Genomic DNA, 19,603 nt, shown 5'->3' on the forward strand with positions numbered 1-19,603 from the left:
GTGCAGTGAGGGCCTAATAAGCTTACGCTGTTCAGGTCATGAATGATTACAACAAAAATGTCAGTACTTTTTTTCTGTTCCATTTTTCTGAGCGTTTTGCTTTGGATTTTCCTTTCCTGTTGAAGTAGCGCACATGTACAGTAGCTGTAATGGTCTGTTCACACCAAATGCAAAGTTAAGTTTCAGGGGAGCACATTTACGTACAAAATTCAAACGAAGATGTAAACCGTCCCAAATTTGCACTGGGAGACAGTGTTTACAAGAATTGGTAGGATTGCAAGGTGGGATTTGGACTTGGAGTTGTTGGTATTTGGGCAATAATGTGTTCTGTAATTTCATCTGTACACCACCACAGTGGGTTTTAAATCAAGCAATCAATATGTGATTGAAGAGCGGACTTTCAGCTTTCATTCAAGGGGTCGAACTTGTATTAACTCTTCTCTGCAGACAAGTCGGCGTCTTTCACATAAGTTTCGGGTGACCGAGGCTTTGCATCTGTTTGCGACCAAAGCAATAGCAAGGAGATTTGTGGTGTAGCACCCTCTTTGTGACCAATGTTTTCCAGCAAGAACTCACAATCAGTCGGGGAATACAGAATTTTTCCCTAGCAACCAATGGTTGCCAGACAGTTGCTATGATTAAGGCCATAATTAACTAACATACCTTTTTCCAAAGTGTATTTTCTGTCCTCCCTGCGTCACTGAGTAACATCGGTGCATAAGCCTTAGCCTTAAAAGACTCCTGTTATATTTGAGGTAGTGACGCCTAAATTAGATTCTTTTCCTTCAAGTTGTTGCTCCGGTGAAAAAACAATATCCACGCGAACATTAAAAAAAAACCTCACACCTTTTTCTTTGAAGTTTTATTTCTGCAACACCTGAACACATTGCATCAGCGCTTGCAAGAAAAAAAACACGTGAGGATCTAACCGCTGGGCCAGACAGTACCATTATACAGCGTAGTGATGCAGACAGAGTCCCACAGAGGGGAAGAGGAATATCAGGAGGAGGGCAGCCAGACGGGACAGGCCAGGCGGCAGTAACAGAGATCGCCCTCCCGCCGCTGACAGAAGCTGTGTGAGACTGTAATCAGATTTCACACATCGCTCGAGCATCTCAACCAAACACCACGACTCTGCTGCAGTCAGGTGGCTGAACTGATGTGTGTTACAGGAGAAGTAAAAGAAAAGCAGAGTGTTCAATCATTCTGCAGACATACCCACTTTACCCACAAAATGTATTCATTTATTTATTTAATAAAAACTTGCACCACAACTTTTCTTGGCCTTATGCATTCACAGAAACTACAACTTAATGATTTCTTTTTGTACATTAAAGACTACAAGTTGTGCTTTAAATCAGGGGATTATATCAGCTTTGTAAAAAGTGTGATTATATATTTTTTTATTTCCACAACCGTTTATTTGCTCTTGCTAATCGAAGAACAGTTAAAGAAGTTTAGTGATGTAATCCTTAAACTTTAGGTGTAACAAATTGAATGTATGTAAAATAACTATTGAATGACACACTTTATTTGATGTAACAAAGAAACAAACAAACACACGGTAACACCAGCAACTCAATGAACCATCGGGGGACATGTATGGCACTCAATGTAAATGTGCCTGTCATACATGATGGTAGATTTCAGGATTTGCATAAAATATTCAGTTTTTATGTAAAAGAACTGTAAATGGACGTCACTAGTGTTACCAACAGCAACTGTGTAATGGCTCTGGTCTTAGCATAAGGAAGCTAACAGCAATAACTGTCATGAAACAAAGTTTCCTGGTAAGAGGACCCGCAGGACTCGCAGACAAACCAGTAACTGAAAAATGAATTAGGTTGAGTGAACAAGTCCATAAACACAGGGAGCAAAATCTAAACTCCTAAACAGAAGCACAGGGATGCCAAAGAGAGACTTTTTCCAAGTCTCTTTGTCCAAGGGAAGTGGACAAAATAGCATGACATCGAGACGCCTAACACGCCTAACGAGACAAATGCTGACAAGATACAAGGGAACGTGAGGGAAGCAGAAGAAACTAAAAATACACTACAGCTATAACCACAATAGGTTTCAAAAATAACAAAGTAACCTTAAGACTGAGGTAATGATCGTATCAAGGAAATAAACCAGGAAATACACAACAAAGACATGAAACTTGACCAGAAATGAAGCAAAAGGGGTTATTGTTCAAAAAACATATTGTTTTACTGTAACACAGGTGTTATTGTTAGAATGACATATCGTTTCATTTTTTTTAGTTTAATATTTTTGTACAAACCAGGGACAGAAAACTTCCCACTGAAAGCTCCTGATAAAATGTGTTTGCATTCATTTTTTGAGGTTATTAGCTGTGCGCAGTTTGTGCATGTGTGCATATCCATTTTGCTTACACACCTGTATTTACAGTCTTCCTGTGCCATGTATTTGTGTGTCTGTGCTCTTGCAGAGGATATTTTCACAAACTGAGGACAAAACTCTGACTTTTGACTGCAGTTTGAGTTTTAGAAGTCAAAGAAGAGGAACATCAAGTGTCACAGCAATGTGGTGCTGATATTTTCAGTGGGGCAAGGTGGTAAAACATGGGGTGTGCAGCTGATGGCGATGCTTAAAGGAAGGTTTTTGGTTTTTCAGTACTTTATTATAAAGATCGTGTGAGATGAGATCCATTCACATGACAAAAGCAGTCTGATGAACCAAAGCACTCGGGGCATAAACATAGTTACTTGTCAGGCAGACTAAAACTAATTTGAACGTTGGTGAGAACCTATAGAACGGAACTAAGGTGTTGGCCCCAGACCGACAGCCTGCAAACCCTCAGGCTGTCCTGTACATTTTTCTTTTTCTTTTCCCTTTTGAACATGTTAAGCTGCATTTGAACTCTGCACTCCTTCCTGGCTGAAGAATTGTCAGATGTTATTACTTCTTTAGTTGATTAAAAATTATATGGACAAAAACTATTTACTAATATTAGTCGTGGATGAATTTTTCAAACTTTACCTTTAAAAAACAAAACAACAAAATTCTATCAAACACACCTCACTGCACATAAAATTGGACAGCTGTTTGTGAGCTCATCTGAATTTTAAAAAAGTATATTAAAATCTAATAGTAAGGCTTAAACAGTTGTGACGTGATAACTTGTCAATATTTAAAGGAGGATACAAAATATTATCAAAAAATAAAGTTGAATGTTGGCAAAACAGCTGGCTAAAGGTATTATAATCAGCCAACTTTATGAACCAAACAATTTTTCATCTTCTTCATATCTGAAAGTGCTGCTGAGGCTGCAGCTGGTCAACTTCTTTTTTTAATTACATGAACATGTTATGCATATAGAGATTAATAGAATAAAAAAAAGGTCAAAACCTCTATATTTAACTTTGGCGATATGTGCTTTTGTTTGGACATCTATAGAAATGATTATAAGACAAATACAAATTGATAACTCTGTAAGGTGTAATTGTTCAAACACAGTGTTTTACTTAAATATGCAAACTACTCTTTAATAGTTTAAGTGTAATGTTGTTGGGACAGAAAACTTTCCACTGAAAGCTCCTGATAAAGTGTGTTTGTATTAATTTTTTGAGGTTATTAGCTGCACACAGTTGGTGTATGCAGGCATGCATGTGTGCATATCCAATTTGCTTACCTGCCTGTATTTACAGTCTTACAGTCTTGTGCCACGCTTACTCTTTGTATGTGTATCACATAGTGTCACAGCAATGTGGTGCTGATATTTTCAGTGGGCAAGGTGGTAAAACATGAGGTGTGCAGCTGATGGAAGGTTTTTGGTTTTCTATACTTTATTATAAAGATTGTGTGAGATGAGATCCACACACATGACAAAAGCAGTCTGAGCCAAATCACTCGGGGCACAAACATAGCAACTTGTCAGGCTCACTGAAATATGCAATAATGAGCTAACTTAAATGTCTTCAAAATGTCTTCAAAATGTCACAGCCACGTATAGCACAGGACCAAGGTGGTAGCACCAGGTCGAACCAGAAAGACAGCCTGCATAGATAGATAGATAGACACTTAAAGGGACAGAAAACTTTCCACTGAATGTTCCTGACGAAGTGTGTTTGATGCTAGGACCCTGCTTTCACATGTTCAGTTTTGTGTATGGAGGCATGTACACGTGCACTTTCACTTCCTTAGACAATTACATTTACAGTCTTCCCGTGCCATGCTCACTCTTATATTTGTGTCTTCGTGCTCATGCAATTCCATTTGTGAACGCCTTGACGCTTGACCCCTCGAACATCTACCCCATTAAAGCTCTTTTCTGAACTGAGCGGTTTCTGCTTGTAAAACAAAATGACTGGGTGTGCCACAGAAGTTAGAGAGCCTGGGCGGCTACCCTCAGAAAAAACTGAGAAACTTTTCTGTTGGTGATCTGATCGAATAGTTTTAATCAGATGACCATCGTCAGACGTCTTTATTGATCTCTAATCTTTATTGATTTATTGATACTGAGGTGTAAAGGTTGCCAAATCTTCTTATCTTCTCGTCTTTATGGGGGAAAGAGTTGAAGCAGGACTAAAGCTTAACTTTTGATCACAGGTTGAGTTTTAGAAGTCAAAGAAGACGAACATCAAGTGTGATTTTTGTTTGTTAATCCCTTATAAAAAGATGAGATCCAGTAACACCACATATGCAGTCTGTCGTCAAAAAGATCACTCAGTGTGTAAACAGTCATGGGGCTAGCTGTAATATGATATTATGAACTAACTTGAAAGTCAGTGATTTCAAAATGTAATGTTGTGTGACAACCTATGGTGGTGGCACCAGGTTAAACCTGAAAGACAGTCCGCAGGTACGTTCATATACATTTTTACAGCCAGGGGTTTAAGCATAAGTTGAGAATAAGTTACTTTACATTTGCAAGCTGATCATATGAAAGGCAGCTGATGCTATGAAATACTTGATCGTGGGGCGATCGTGGCAAGAGTTGGGAGTTCGCCTTGTAATCGGAAGGTTGCCGGTTCGATCCCCGGCTTGGACAGTCCCGGTCGTTGTGTCCTTGGGCAAGACACTTCACCCGTTGCCTACTGGTGGTGGTCAGAGGGCCCGGTGGCGCCAGTGTCCGGCAGCCTTGCCTCTGTCAGTGCGCCCCAGGGTGGCTGTGGCTACAATGTAGCTTGCCATCACCTGTGTGTGAATGGGTGGATGACTGGATATGTAAAGCGCTTTGGGGTCCTTAGGGACTAGTAAAGCGCTATATAAATACAGGCCATTATTATTTGAAATGATTCTTTTTATCACTTTTTAAGGGTATTTGTTAGAAGTTATGGAAAACATTTCATTATGTGAACTGTCCTCACATTGCTGGAAGCACAGCTGCGTGAGTGTCTCTGCGAGTGTATCTGTGTTGTGCTCTCGGAGATCGTGCTGTTAGGACTCAGCCAGCTTCTCTGTAAAAGCCTGATAACAGAGGCCCTCCGGCCAGAAAACGGATTAATTAAGGGGCCAGACCAGAATCCCCCAGAGGTGGGCAGCCCCGTGCACTGTTACTCCACCCAATACACACATCAGCGCACAGATGCCGGTGCGAATAAATAAGGTACATGCACACAAACAGGGAAGCAGACCTCCTGATTAAAACTACAAACACACAGGTAGAAGTAGTCAAAGTGGGTAAGAACCCACCTCTAAGCTGACACCGGCAGCCTCCGGAAGAAACATCTTTAGCACTTCACGAAGGCTTTTACTCGCCTGCCTGGGCAGCTCAGCACACTCATTAAGTTCCTCCTCTTTATTAGACCAAACATATTGTTTCAGGATGAAAGAGGTGCAAGGCGGGTGGTAAAACTGAAAGGAGAGTAATCAAAAAGAAACGTTCTTTTTCCCCCTGTGGTTCTTAATCACAGAGAACGAGAAATTAAAACAAATATTCGAATTTCAGTAATTCAAGCTGCACAATAAAATGATTTCCTCAGGTAAAATAAACAAAGGGAGAAATAAATCCACTGGAAAAATAATTATTTGCATTGACATAAGCTGAAAATGGATTATTATCATCAAACTATTACAGTGTTCAGCAATAAATAGCCGTGTGTTTGTCAGCACCGCTCGGCCCTCGGAGGTGTCCTCTATTGATCCGTGTGCTCCATCTTGCTACTTGTAGTCTAATGAATAAGAGGTAATAGGATCCAGTCTATTGAAAAGAAGCTCGTTTTTTTTTTTTTTTTTTTTCAAACTGAGCCCCTCAGCTCACTCTGCAATACTTCTTTAGTCCGTGGCATCGGGAGTTCTTTGTGATGAAGCTCTTCGCTGAATATGGTGTGGAAAAGCGATATTCAGTTTCGAGTATCTGTTTTCTGGCTGAAGTCGAGCCAGTGATTCTATAGATAACGTATCGAATGGCTTGTTGGAGTTAATAGCCACCACAGTGTGCTCTTACCGGCCATTATCATTGTTCATGTGCTCTGTTTTATGTGGCTTTATGGGCGCTATAAGCTTCCCATTTCATCCAAGGTCATGGGAACTGAGCTATTTGGAGGGCAACGACAGGATGTAAGTACACCGCCCAGCTTTTCCAATCAGAACTGCCATCAAGGGCCAGAGTACCCAAACGCACCCACTGTATCTAACCTTGTTTCATTTCAGGTGGGGTGAAGTTCCACAGAAATCAATTTAAAAACATAATAAAGGTAAAGCCCATTATGAGTTTGTGCCAGCAGCTCACTTTCATCCCATTGGCAGAAATAATCTGATTATGGCAAAACCTCTAATCTGATAATCTTGATTAGAATTAGAAGTTTAATCATAACCTGGTAGACTAAACCATGTTCGGTGTTATGGTTTGTTGGCAAAAATATACTATTTAGTAGCTCGCTGTTTGCTTTTTAATCACCTGAGCACCTCGCTTTACTTTTAGAAAGTATGCTAAAACATCAATTTCTACTGAGCAGATGTTACTAAGACTTTACATCCATGTTTGCTTGTTGCTAATTAATGTAATTCAGTGTAAAAAGTGAAAGGTCAAGAAGAGTTACTAAAGGTACAATGGTGTTTCCAAGATTGAGGATGAGCTTATAACTGCATAATCTTTTTTTTTAATCCTCAGTTGTGCTTGTGCCCTTTGCGATTACGTGGCATGAGTGTTGAATGAGAGCCATGAATACAGTCATGTGAAAAAGGATGTTTTCTGAGGACTCTGTGCTGCCCTGCTTCTATAGAAATAAAGAGAGTAAGTAGCAGTCGTGTCCTTGAATCAAATGCACCTGATTGACTGATATTCAATAAGTGTGAGCACCTCTATAAAAGCAAGAAGTCCACTCTTGGGAAGATTGCTGATCTGGAGCCTTCTTCGCAAGAGTGGACGACCCAGCAAATTGACCCCGAGGTCAGATTCGTGCAATGCTCAAAGAAACTGCTAAAAGCCCAAGAGCTGCATGTCAGGCTCGACAAGCCTCAGCTGTTTGGAAGAACTGCAGGAGAAAGCCTCTTCTCTCAAAAAAAAATCCCAGCAGCACAGATTAGGTTTGCAAAGTTGCATCTGAACAAAACCCGAAAACCTCTGGAACAAGGTCCTTTGGACAAGGGCGCAAAGTGGAGATGTCGGACCATGATGCACTGCACCACATTTGGAGAAAACCAAACACAGCATATCAACAACTATCAATGCGGTGGTGGAGGGGTGATGATTTGGACAGTCATTGAGTGAACCATGAAAGTATTCTAGAGAATCTGTCCTACAGCTAAACTTCACTCAAATTGGGTCTTGCAGCAGGACACATAACCTCCCGACCAGGTTATGTTTTCAGTACAAGTTACCATGGTGATTTTAGCCAAATAAAGAGCCCCTTTCACGACGCCGACAAACTTTAAACTCAGATTACCTGACAAACCCTTGATTCTTGCTTCATAGTTCACTCCTATCCTATCAGATCATAACACGTACAACAAATAGCTCTCAGTTACCATCAATCTCCATATTACAGACACAATAATAAAACAGACATCAAAGGAACTGAACACACAGACAAGTCAGAGATTACGGTGGCATGAGGGGGACTTACACAGCGCTATGCAACATTAGAAGTTTTAATGTTGTGGCTGATTGGTGTAGTACCATGTGATCACTGCAATTAGCTTAGAGAGCATCAGCAGCTGCTAGATGAGGGGTTTGTGCCTCTCAGGGTAGTTAAACTGGAAACCACCCCAAATTATTCCTACTCGAGGATGGTTGTCATTATAATAATACTGATTTCATCTATATTCTCACACAGAATCATTGTAATGATAACTGTAATAAACACAACTTCACATCAGTCAAACTATAGGACAGCGCTCTTTGATCAGAAAGAAAGTCCATCACTGTATTCTGAAATTTAATATATTTGTGTTATTTGGGTAAATCTATGAAAATCTACATATTTCTTGATTAACCTCATGGTGTCCCCTGCACCGTATATGCTCTGACTGACTAGCCCAACAAAGAAAGCTTAAATGTTTTTATTACCCCAGTCAGATTAGTCATGGTGCTATTTATAGTACTGAGAAAAAACAACCTCAGGCTCTGGTTCACTCAAACACTTTCCAAAAGTCTAAAGAGCAGAGAGTGTCTGAATGGGAAAAAAAAAAATTCAAGGTCAGGACTTTGGAAAAGGGAGGACTCTGCAACGTAGAAGTTTGCCCGACAATAACAACAGCACCCAGACCGAGATGCTCTCGGTATTAATAATGAATAATGCATTTTCGTGTTGTGCGGAACAACAGGGCCATCCAGATACAGGACTTTGCTCCCATAATCTTTCTGCCCAGACCGTTTTAATCCAGGGTCTGCTGGTATCTGGCTATCGGACATCTACAAGTAGATGAAAGGGTTCGTACCAAGGGCAGCTCCCTGGAGCCGGGCCCAAACCCCGACAAAAACCCTCGCCCATCTGTCTTCATCTGGCACCAGCAGCCAGAACCACACATGACAGAGAACCAGGATAAAAGCCTGTCTCATTTTGTGACAAGGAATAAAGAGCGCTCTCGCATTCATTTTTCATTATGAAGTCTTTGCTCTCTAACAATTATACAACAAATTACTGATGTCTCTTCTTCTTCATCTAGGAGGCTCCCCCGAGGAATCAATCACAAACTGGGATATCAATGATATGCGGCACCACGGGGGGGTGACAAGAGGGCATTTTCAACTCTACACCCTCCATTTTTGTATCCAGTATAGCCTCTAATCTGAAATAAGGTGCACGCCTGCACATCAAAATCTATTTGCTCCTGAGCCACAATGAGGAGAAAATGCACCTTTGCACTAATGCATCAAAGTGGCTGAAAGTTGGCCAGTTTTCAATGTTTGTTTGTGTGTGTCTGTGTGTGCATGCATGCTTCTGCAAGGAGGGTTGCTCAAGGACAGCATCAACCTAACAGGGGATCAAGTGGATGGTGTGTGCGTGAGAGAATATGTGTGTGTGTGTGTGTGTGCCTGCTGGCCAGGGTCAAACCAAGAGGTTTGTTAACATGGAGCATTAATCTCGCTCGGGCCAACATCCACACATCGCTAAATCAGCGCACGCACACACACAGCCTCAGTTCTCCGCGGTGAGCCGAGATGCCCACAAGTAAATTTTTAATCACATGCGCTCTAATCACTCAGGCTCACAGTCGGTCTTAAACCCCAGTCGTGACCTCCGCTTACGCACATTAAGAAGACCTGCCGGTCCAAGCGGACTCAGTGAGCACCGCATCCTCCCGCACCCCTGAAACCTGCGTGCCCGTAAAGCCCTTCCCCGTCAATACCAACTGCACAGAGAAGAAAAAAAAGACAACACTCACCATCTGTCCTCCTGTATGATTTTCTCTGCCCCTTTTTTTTCTCTGTGTGTGCAAGTGTGTGAGCTCTGCGATGCTTAACTGTCCCCTTCCTTCAAAGCTTTGCTGATACTGTTGCGTTTTCTGAAAAATCCCCCCCACCCTAAAATCACCATCTGGCTCTCCCCATCACCAGGATGTCATCTTTGTTGGCCTGACAGGGTACATGCAGGCGTTTCTGTCACTCAGAGTTAAATTTGAATGAAAAATAACTGCATTATACTGTATACAGAAACTCCACATCCTACTTCTCCAGGTTATTTTCCTCCCTTTCTTTTAGAACTTCCTATCTCACACAAATGGAGGAATTTATGCTACATACCATCATGTCTGACTCTTTCCGCCTCCCGGGAACCAGTAAACAAAGACTTCTCCTTTTCTGGCTCGGGGCCTAAGAACGACCATTTTCAGGGACACTGTGCAGCAGCCAGACACAGAGCAGTATATCATAGTCTGCTACTGTATAAATAAACTCCTTTCTCAGAGCCTTTAAAGGGCACCCTCCATCTAAAAAGACTTTTGTGATGAGCTTTAACACAGCCGTGCAGTGAATCTTAGTCAGCGCACTTTATCTTTGCGGGTTTTTTGTAGAGGGCCGGTGTAGCCTGTGCGTTTGTGTGTGAGCGTTTATTCGTAAGTGTGTCGCTGTTCTATATCCTCTCTGTCCCCTCCATCAACACCACCTCACCTCACCTCCATTGTTATTCCCTGCATCGCTATTCTCCCAACAGAGTGCACATTCATCACTCGGTCTTGTGCCTTTCTTGTGGGCACGCCAGAGAGAGAGAGAGGAGAAAAAAAAAGAAAAGAAAGAAAGTCGGGAACCTTTTTAGGTCCGTGCTTGTAAATGACCTGCCGCGAGATGGGGTTTATTAAGTCACCTCGCCTCCTTTCTCACTAACCTACTTCCCCGAAGACAGACGAGGAGGCGAGAGACAGACGGACAGAGGGGAGACAGGTAGACGAACAGATCAAAAAGGAGCAGCAGTGGACCGGGTTCGTGCGGGGGGGCGAGGATTGATGAGATTTCTCAGTATTTTACGTGGGCCCTCCATCCACCTGCTGTCAAAGCCTTTTTTAAAAGACACGAAAACGAGAAAATCTGGGAATGATTTCTGTTTTGTTAGACATTTACAAAGGAGTCCCACGGTTATTTGCTTTGCTTGATGGGAAAAGGGGAAAAAATACCATTCTAGCTTCCTGGAGTACTTGATGGCTTTAAAATGTCTTGTTTTGTCTGACCAAAAGTCAAAGACAAGGACCAAATAAAAATGGGGGATTCTTATTTTGACAAGCTGGAGCCTGCAAATGGTTTTTTTTTTCCATTTTAAGCTTACTAAATGACTTGAATTATTCATTAGATGTGACAGCTATTTCACTGAGTGACTGAGCTGAAATAGGGACACCTCCTCTGATGCTCTTCATGTTTATTTAAAATCTTTTTTATTCTACCCCCCCACACACACACACACACACACACAAGTAAATGATTTCTGCAGGGACTGACTTGCTTTGAGTGTGGCCCATAATTTTCTGTCAGCTGTCAGATTAATGAAGTACCCCATTAACATGTAGCCAAAGTACGTTTTATGTGTATGTAAAGAGCCACTTCAAGAACCAATAGTGACAACAATGCGCATTTACTTCCAACAAGGCAAAAACAAACCTCTGTAAGTGATGCAGCAGACTGAAAAAACTTCAGCCAGCAACAAACTAATCAACTAATGGAACAGAAGCAAATCTGTGTTATGGAAAATATTGAACACACTCCAGCAACAGCTGGAATCAGTCTGCCATCATGCTGGATTCAATAAAGATATAAATAGTCTGTCATTAACAGTTGCCCTCCTCTCCTCCGGGTATACGAAAGAGTTCACACTGATAATCCCGCGCGGTTAATCTCCGTGTGAAGTTTAATTAATTTCCCGGCACAGGTGTTGACACTCTCTTAATCTGACTGAGCAGGAGAAATCAATCATCCCGACAAGCTTTGAGGCGCTGGCAGAGAAGATCACGATAAATACACCGATTCCATCCCGGCGTATAGCTGGTTTTAGGCTAATGTGTCCGACAGTGTAAGCGTCTCAGCTCGGACAGAGACGCGCTTTCGTGCAGTTCTCCAAGATCAAGACTGCGCGTCACTGGCAGCGGATAATGAAAGCATTCGCCCAATGTCGACCAGTCGACAAGCAGACCGGTTTTCCAGGTGCAGCGGAGCTAGCGCTGTTCGCACCGCTGAGTGCAGTGAGCTCTGTTGCCAGGTGGAGGCAGTGCACAAAGTATGCGGTACAACAGGTCTGTTTTACTGTGCTTGTGGTTTTGCTGGTCTGTCAGCCGGCCGAGGAGAAAAGGGGTATTATACAAATATATATACAAATCGTGTACAGGAACAAACTCGTTTGGTTTTTGCCTTTTTGCAAGTATTCCATAGGATTTGACTAAAATAAAGACCTCTGTGGAAAAAGAAGGTTTTCATGTCCAGTTCATGCAAATACATGTGCATGGGTGTTGTAGACATCTTCATATGACAATGCAAATTACTGGCACCTGTGTGTCCACTGACATGAAATCACAAGCTGATATTTTCCTCCTAAAACCACAAAGCAACTCATCAGACTCCAGATGAGCTGCAAACATCAACACCTGTCACCAGTTCCTTACACAGTTTAACACAGCTTCCCGTTTAACTAGCACATTAATTTGCTCGAACAAAAAGCTGAATGTGAAAATATTTGTCATCAGCATACTTTGTGTTGCTATTTCAAGATACTATCATCACCTATATGCACATGTATACACTAAAGGCGATGGCAATCTCGTTTTTTTCCGCCAGGTCTGTGATCTAATCTATTCAAATCTTTTGATATACTGGCAAAAATGGACAAATCTGCAACATCTGGAGAGCGTAAAATTAAAGCAAATCTAACCAGATGAAAAAAAATCTGTTAACCTGGAACACCGGGGTAGAGCAGCGAGCGACATCGGAGTTTAGCGGAACGCGATAACCGGGAGGGAAAAAAAGAGAAAAAAAACTTCAAAAGGTAAAAAAAAAATCGACATGAAAAGCACCGCGTCCACTCTTCATTGCTTTTAACACTCAGCTTCACTTCAGCTCTTCGCATGTGAGAACTTCGCTCTTCTCCGCCGCTGGATCGACAACAGCACCAGCACGCCTGGATAGATTTGAGGGGTCGTGCCGGAGTGAAATCACTCCGCGGCGCATTTCCAAATGACACACATGTTGGCTCAGAACACCTTTTTTTTTTTTTTTTTTTTTTTTGAGGAAAACGTGTCAGCGCGGGGGGCTGGTCATAAATCCGCTTTTGGCGCAGCTATCGGTGCGTAATTGTCCCCACAGAGGAGCAGTGAGGAGCACAGAGAGAAAAACGGAGCATTGGCACAATAGAAACAAACATAATCGTCTACAAATGTCCGCTTGTGACACATCGACCCCCCTTTTTCCCCTTTTAAACAGCACATCAGACACGTCCACTGCTGCGCTACTACGGGGATTAACGCCGCCATGTAAGGACAGGGATGCTGCTATTACACCGTTACCGACCTTTGTTATCTCCGGAGCTGTGATGTGATGTGACGGTGGTAGCGGTGATTTCTCCCCTCAGACGGACTGCGTGTCCCGGCCAGCCGGCTGCCTCCTATCCCCTCTCCTCCTTCTTTCTTCTTTTTCCGTTATTTTATTTTAAATTATTTTATTTGTTCGATTTATTGGAGGACCTCCCGCTCCTCCTGCTCGCCTTCACTCTTGGCTCTCTTCGGCACTGTTTGGGGCTTGTTCAGGTGAAGCAGTCAGTGAGGCTGCAGATCTGCTGTCTGTCAAGAGGATGGTCCTCGCGAGCGACTCCTCGTGCTACATAACGAGAGGCGTTTGCCTCTCTCTCTCCTCTCTCTCTCTCTCTCTCTCCTGCGCGTGCGTTCGTGACGCGCGGAGATCGCTGTGCGGCGGCTCGCGCGCTCACAGCAAGCACATATGGTCTTCACACACGCCACGAGCACATTAACGCGCATGGACAATCCTAACGGAAAGTCGTTCGACCGTGACGAGAAAATTATTGTAATACTTATGTAACGTTTCCCCGAATATCGTATCTCCGGCTCCGGGCGCTCCGTTGACCCCACGCTCTCTGTTGTAAAGTTGCTTCTTGCTGTTCACTGTGAAAAGCTTTTGTGATGCCACGCAGGCTGATTTAAATTTGAAGTGGGGCTTCACAGAGAGCTCGTATGTAAATCTACAGTCAACAGGGGTGCATTTAGTGATTCACGGGCCTTAGGCAACCCCAGGAACGGGGCCTCCCTCATCTATTATTCACAGCATTTTCATAACAAAGGGGTGTTAGTATGACTGAGGCTACTAATTGCAATGAATGCAAGCATTTAGTAGATTTATTTTTCATTATTTCAATTATTTATACCCCCCCCCCCCATTCCCCCTCGGTGAATTACAGTTCCCATCCAACCCCCTCAAAATGAGCTGAGTCATATATTTTGTTTTAGCATGTCTAACGGATACATCCCAAAACACCATAAATATGGGTACTTTATAAATATGGGTATGGGCACAAGTTGTTTTTTTTCACAGGTTTACATGACATCAACTTTCTCCTGGTATCATGAGTAACAAGCCAATCATCTCAGACTTGATAATCAAGTTGTCATGGAAATCACTAATCTTTGCTGCAGTGGGACCACTATTACGTTTAAGTGTCCTCCAACATTTCTGATCCAAGAGGCCCACTCAGCAGTCATATTTCACAGAACTAGAAAAACCACCAATAAAATATATGTGTTTCTTGAACACTATTGTGATGGAAATGTTTCATGTTTTGACATGAAACATTTCTTGTTTTTGCCTTGATATTATCAGGTGCATTATCAGGGATTGTAACATTTAGTCCTTTTACTGAATGACTCAATTGCAACATAAACTCAAGTTATCACTTTCACATATTGTTCTGATTGCATTCTGTGACCATGCTGGGTGAATAACTCGATCTATCCAATCACTCTCTTCCAATCATCGTCATCAGGGTTGTCTAACATACATGCTGTTTCTATTCTAGGACAGAAAAATACACACCCCTAACGTAAAAGAGAAATAAAATGAACAGACCAAAATACGAATTAAGAAATCTTGGTACAGCAGGGAGCGATTTTAAAAATATGTGATGTTCTTGTCTAATCCAAAAGTCAGCGTACTGAGATAAAGCAGGGCTAGAAGACTGTTAACAGCACGACCATTACGCAGGGAGGGAGAAAAACACAGTCACACTTAAGGCAGCGGCATGGAGCTGCGTGCCAGGATCCAGGAGGAAGTGTCAGAGTATGTGGATGGTGCTGTCAGCCCTCCAGCTTAGCCTCTGCTTTCGGGAACATGGAAGTAACACAGAGAACTTCTTTGTTGTGTTAGAAACAATGACAGCTCTCAGCTAGGAGTCCATTCTCTGTGCTTGTCTCTTAGGTGTTTTTGTTTTTTTCAACATTGTTTGTTCTTACATGTTTCTTCCTGTTTGTGGTGAACGCTACTATGGTTCCCTTTACTATTCTACTCTATTCTACATACGAATTGCATCACTGAGATCGGGTTATGCGCAGACGTTGCTTTGGAGAACTGGACGCAAATCGAAAATCTTTTTCAGTGCACGGCTAAAGACCTGCAGAAACAGATGAAGAACCAAAGAACAGGTTTTCTTTGTTACTCTGAAGTATTCGGAAAGACTAGCTCTTTGGCGTCTGCGAAGAAGCGCGAACAGATTGCGTTCCTGCTTGGAATGGTAATTGCTAAAAAGTTAATCCTACGGCAGTGGAAATAAAAAGGCTCTGTACCCACATTTGAGCTTTGGATGGGAGAAATGGCAAATACACTGCGTTTGGAGAGTCTGAGACCTCTGAGCGATAACAGCCTCAATAAATCTGAGACGTCCTGTACGAGCATTTTTGAAAACAAAACAGGTGCCGTGCTGTTCCAAACAAGCTTTAATGCTGTATCAAGGATCACTGTTGTTAGAGGTTTTGTTTCTCTCTTCCATTAAAAAAAAACAATACAATTATTGGGTAAAAAAATTGTCATTGTACTTATAGGAGATCTTTTATTTATTTATTTTTAAATGGTGTCTCGTGTGAGTCTTTCAGTGCTAATTGGCTCCAGCGTCCCCTTAATCGCCTCTCTCCTGGTTGGCCCTGGAGGTTTACAACACCCTCACAATCTGACCCACGTCGATTTTTATCGCCCTGCCTCTCTCTCCCCTGCCATTTGAAGTCAACTTTAAAACGCTCTTTACTAAGAAACATAGATCCTCTTTTCTCATGCTTATTACCGTCTCCTTCTGGCTCTTTATAACTTATTATCCTCGTTTGTATTTATTTTGCCTGTACTGTGTATTGCAATTTATTTACACTCGCTTCTTTTGTAATCACGTTTGTGTTTTATCTCCGTTACACAAAAAAAGTCTCAAAGACTTAGTAGTCGTCATATTTTCCATCCTGTTCTTACAGTGTTCCTGTGCACTAATAATGAGTCAGCTGTAGTGTATTTAAAGGACAGTCGGACTCTTTCTGGCTTTTACCTCCTAATAAATCCCACCGCTCTTGGATTTTATTAGTATTACGTTCCTATTTTTTGGGCGAGGTTAAGGATGCTTCCTGAATCCTGACGGACAGATTGAGTAACGGTCTGGACTCGGGGGTGTAATAAGTTAATGAGTTATTGTGTTTGGTATCCACACTGCCTCCTCCATACAGGTTATTATTCCTGTGAGGAACAGTGCAGACTTTGATTAGGCAACGCTGTCGCTTCTTCCTATTGATCCTGTTTGTGATGAGCTGCAGAGATTGGCCGAAGCTTGTTAAACACCCCGCTGGCATTATAAATTCATTGTTTTTAGCTTGTTTGTGGACCGGCAGTAATGCATGACACCACCGTGCTGAATGGATATTGTTTGTTTAATGGGCTGCTTTCTGATTGATTGGGTGCTTTCTTGTGGTTCCTCTCCAGCGTTTGATGGTTTGTGCTTGATGTGATTTGAAAAGCAGGGACAGATGTTTCTAAAACTGTACAGACTTTGTTTACTTTGATGCAACTGGTTGTTTTTGAGCATTAAAAATATTATAAAACTTGCAATGGCTAAATGACTTTTTATATTCAAAAGGCTTGGTTCTTAAGAACTGAGATACCGGCAAAGTATTATTCAACGTTATATCTGTTTGTATAATTACTTTTATTGATTTGTGTAGACAAGAATCAGGTCAGCCTGGACTGACAAAACTTTAAAAAACCCTGACGTTATCAATGTTTAGTACTTCAGAACCAAAGCAAATGTCCATCGTGTTCCACAGCATGAATGGCACAAAAGATTGAAAAGAACCGAGGCAGGACAGAGTCATGCACCATGTACTTTATTTTTAAATTATTTACAATCTCTGCCCGCTTGCAGAGATCCCCGGACATGCCTCACTTCATCTTCCATTTGAGCTGTCAGGGTGCAATCAGCAGACATGGAGGGCGCTCTGGATGGTCCGTGACATTACTTTGACCTGTTCAGGGTCCCTCATGCTACTAACAAGACCCACCACGCTCCTGCTGTCGGGCTAAATAAGTCAGGGTTGTGATGTTGTGGACAGTGTTGCTGGTATATAATATGTGATTGTGGTGTGTTTACCAGCCATGATTTCAGCTTTTTGACAGGTTACAGCAATAAACTATTTGGTTATCATAAAGATTCAGAAGAATAAAAACTACACTGCAAAAACTCAAAATCCTACCAAGTATATTTGTCTTATTTCAAAATCTGCCAATGAAAGAAGTGAAAATTATCTTGTTTTTCTCTAGTTTCAAGATTCACTGTCTTGAAACAAGTTCATATAGCTTACTGGAATGTTGCTTTGTAGCTGTTTTTGTCTTATTTTAAGTGTAATGAGATATTTTGACTAGAAAAAAGACAAATATACTTGGTAAGATGTTGAGTTTTTGCAGTGTACACCTACAGCGGTTCAACACAAGTCTTAAAATGATTGCTCTGAAGCAGCTGACATAAAAGTAAATGGGTGTTGGTTAGCACTCAAAACAGATATCACCTGGTAAACAATACTAAGTGAAAATAAAACAGCGATGAGTGTGGAATTTCCCGTTTTAAAGAGACCAAGGAGCTTTGTTTTTGGTGCCTCTAGCAAACTTGATCATAACTGATATTGTAAATGATAACTTCCACAAGGCTTTAGTCCACCTGAACTGGAAATGTGAGATCTGTTATTGTAACTACACTGATTACATGGACCTGTATGCAAATACAACCCCAATTCCAAAAACATATAGCAGTCAGTGAGGCTGCTATATGTTTGTTGTATGTAAAACATATGTATAGTGGAGTCAAATTTAGGATGTGAACCACTGCCCCAACATGCTGCCTCAGTTGAACGCAATTCAGTTTTATTTATTTAGCACCAAATCAGTTGGCTCATGCTATGGGAATCAAGCACCAGTTCTTGTAGAGAACTGGTTCCCAGTTCTCCCGTTCCTTGGACTTGTTAGTCTGCATGCCTGTCAACCTTGTTTATCGGTTCCCTTTGAACTTGTGCTACGATCAGCTGATTTCAGTATATGTGCCGGGGGGAGGCATGCTAACGCTAAGCTAGCCAACCCAGAGTGATGTTAAAGCTGATTGAATGCCGACGCACCGCCAGCAGCCAAACATAGGAACTGTTTAAACTGAGACATTTTACTATTTGATAACAGATATAAGCTCATTTTGAATTTGCATTTTGGAAACAGCTCAGTAACATATAAAATTGTTTTAAAAGATACATGTGTAAAAAGGGCATCTTGGAGAAGCAGTTTCACCAATCTGCAAAAAAAAAAAAAAAACAGCCTCTGCTACAGTATTGTTCCTCGACGTACAATCGTGAAGACTTTGAGTATCTCATCATTACAGTACATATTATCAGAAAATACGTACTGTATGTACCAGTAACATGTTTTATATGTCTGTGACCTTCATGCCCATAGGACAGACTATATTACAAGCAGGCATGATTCTTTCATGCAAATCACTGCATGGCCTCACAGACACTTCTAGAAATTGGTGTCTGTGAACACGACTTCCTGTGCCATCCACAAATGTTAAAGATATGTCATGCACACACACATTTGCAAATAACATGAAACATGCACACTGAAGCATGTCAGGCAGTATCCTGGCATCGTTTTCAACACGGTAATGAATCCTATTTATTTGACTGCAATAAAGAATGCCTGGACGACTCACTCGTTTTCCTCTTGTAGCTTGTTGCTGGCTGTAACTGTTTCCGTTTGCTCTCAGTGTTTTCATAGCAAATTTCTTTCCCTTGGCAGAAGCTGCTGTTATCAGCAAAACCTCTAAAATCTCACTGTACACCAATAAGGATGTTTAAAAAACAACTTTTTTAGAGAAGTCCCAGTGGAGCCTGTTCGGGTCTGCAATATGATGAGTGGATTCTGTTGGTGGCCTTCAAGTGTTTCTGCAGCATCTGTCTATATTATGTTTCCTTGTGTCTGCAGCCACAGGAGGGTCAGAAAGCTCAGCTGCTGGCGGAAGATTAGAAAGCACCTTATCTCTGGAAGAATAAACCGAATATTTAAAGTACTATGCAAAAGTATCATTTCTTCATATTTAGCCAGGAAATTGGTGAAGTGATTTATTAAAACAAAACATGAGCAAACATACAGGAAATACAGTGTATGAGGCGAAAACAGAGAATGTACAACTCTAGCGAGCTTAAAAGT

At 41.7% G+C, this 19,603-nt stretch overlaps 1 protein-coding gene across 1 annotated transcript in view; it reads right to left on the reverse strand.

Annotated features, from left to right (window-relative positions):
• Positions 1–13,716, reverse strand: part of gal3st3 (galactose-3-O-sulfotransferase 3) — a 44,805-nt gene extending 31,089 nt beyond the window's left edge. Inside the window, exon 1 of the mRNA XM_039598817.1 lies at positions 13,394–13,716. The gene's annotated coding sequence lies outside the window, so the exon portion shown is untranslated. The remainder of the gene's footprint in view (positions 1–13,393) is intronic.
• Positions 13,717–19,603: the final 5,887 nt, after the last annotated feature.

Source organism: Oreochromis aureus, linkage group 3, assembly GCF_013358895.1.
Source record: "Oreochromis aureus strain Israel breed Guangdong linkage group 3, ZZ_aureus, whole genome shotgun sequence".
Lineage (NCBI taxonomy): Eukaryota > Metazoa > Chordata > Actinopteri > Cichliformes > Cichlidae > Oreochromis > Oreochromis aureus.